This window comes from Hippocampus comes, unplaced genomic scaffold (genome assembly GCF_001891065.2).
Source record: "Hippocampus comes isolate QL1 unplaced genomic scaffold, H_comes_QL1_v1.1 scaffold257, whole genome shotgun sequence".
Lineage (NCBI taxonomy): Eukaryota > Metazoa > Chordata > Actinopteri > Syngnathiformes > Syngnathidae > Hippocampus > Hippocampus comes.
The window spans coordinates 791,269-793,655 of record NW_017804972.1 but is presented as its reverse complement, the minus strand read 5'-3'; positions in this window follow the sequence as shown (position 1 = coordinate 793,655).

Below are 2,387 nucleotides of genomic sequence, written 5' to 3'. Positions count from 1 at the left end.
TATATATATATATATATATATATATATGTGTGTGGCTCTCACTGAAATACATTTCCAAATATTCTGCTTTCGTGGCTCTCTTAGTCAAAAAGGTTCCCGACCCCTGCGATAGAGGCTCCCACGTTTCACATCACGAGTAGTTCTTATGCTAAATCACCCAATGTGTGGGAGCGAGTGGCAAACTGTCATTTTTTGCGATAGTTGGTTCCTTTTAGGATTCTGAAGCATCACACGGTGTGTGGTGACCCGAAGTCTCAGTTCACCTTTCAGGTCAGTTCCGGTTTTTATTTTTATTTTTTTGCCCATATGCCACATGTACAGTATCTGATATTTATTTATTTTTTTCATGCCATGTCAACTCTTTCATATTTAGCACTTGTGCTTCTCTGATTTGGTTGGCAGATGTGACAGGACAGTTCGACCTTCATCTGCAGTGTGCTATTGGTAAAATTCTAGAATCGATAGACATGTGACTAGAAACTGCTCATGTGAGGCAGTTACACATCTCAAACCCTTTGTGAGATGGAAATGAATCTCAGTTGAAAAAAATAAAGGTCTTCGCTTAAACAGACGTCCTGTAACGCGTGGCTCTTGAGTAAATAAAGGCCCCATGGCTGTAGTACTCAAGTGTCAACTCGAGTCCGAGTCCAGACTCGACCCATTTTTTGTCGACTTTGGCTCGACTCAGACTCCTTGAAATTTCACTTGGACTTTTCTCAGACTCGGCTCTTGGATTCTCAAAATATTTTTTATGAACTTGACTGAGTCCAACTGTATTTTTCTTCCTCAAAATGAACATCTTCTTTCAAAAAAATTTGAAATTAAAATTTTCAGATGATCAGAATAGCCATCTGATTAGGTAACCTCAGAGTAAATTCTGCTGCAGTGACAATTTCATTTTCATTCATTAGCTTTGAGTTGGGTGCTGTTTTATTGCCTCCTCTCACTGCTTGGTGCAGTTTGCTTGGTCCTCGGCACCCAATGTCCTGCTCGTTTCACCCCTGAGGTCGACAACCATTAGTAAAGTTGTTTTAGAAATTGTTTTGGTTGCTATCTGCACACACATTGAATAAAGCAAGGGGTTCCGTGCCATGGTTGTGATATATATATATATATTTCTCTCTGAAGGTTAACTCTTGATCTCATCTGGACTCGGATTTGACTTGGACCCAGACCTTTTTTGGGGGGGGGGGTTGTTTTTTGAGGAAATACAGTACTCGTCGTCTGTCCACAGTACTTTGAAAAAGGGCCATTACACAGCTGCAGCAGACCTTGATGTGCATCACAAAAATGGTAATGTACCTTGCCACCTGCAGCTGCATACAGAATGGCAGCAGCCATGATGTGAAGTCCCTTTGTGAACCAACAGGATAGAAAATGGATGGCGAGATGAATATTCATTTCCCATGATTTGCTGTAGACATTTTAACTTACTAGAAAATTCCACTTTTTCCATCAAGGTTTATTAATGAACACAAATATTTACCTATTACCAGACTAGCAATTAGAAAATTGCCTTTGCAATGTCCCATTACACGATATAAAACAAGGTCTGCTGGAACCATTACCGCAGCTTTAGCATTGTTTGAATTTCCCTTTCTCTCATCACATTTCAGCCCCTCTCACAGCCCATTATGAGCTGAGTAGTGGTTGAGATATAGTTTCCCACCGGGGACTGCTAGCATTCCTGCTCATTCAGCATCTTCTCACTCATTCCTGTTTCCCCTCCCTTTTTCCATCATTGCTTCTCAGCTTTCATCCACAGGAGGGTTTTGTATTGTGCACAACACAGCATGATCATTAAAAATCATTTGAAACATTATTTAATTAGAAACTGCAGAAACCAATCTGATTTCAGACGATATTTCAGAAACCGACTGAAGAAAGGACCTAGCATACAATAATAATGATGCACGTATGGTACAATAACACATGCATTGGTTACTATTTTCTCTTTGGTATTTGCACTGTTAAACCTGGCCCTGCTAAATGCATACATGTGATTTCTGTATTTACAGCCCATTATTGATGTTGACATTTTACAGTAATACTAAAATAACAAGTATAGATGTGTTACTTGTTTCCATATAAAGTACATGTTGTTCATCTGTAAAATAAGACAAAAAGCTTATTTCTTGTAACCTCTGGTGACTCACTCCACTTCAAAAGGATTAGACGATACTTTAGTTTTTTAGGCTCGTTCTTGAACTTGAAATCATTGTGTATCATTGCACAAATCAAAAATGATTACCATATTTTCTGCATTATAAGGCAATTTGGATTACAAGGCGCACCTTCATTGAATGACCAATTTCAAAACATCTTTCATATTCAAGGCGCATCGCATTATAATACGAATAGAATAGAAGGTACACAGTGTCTGCAGT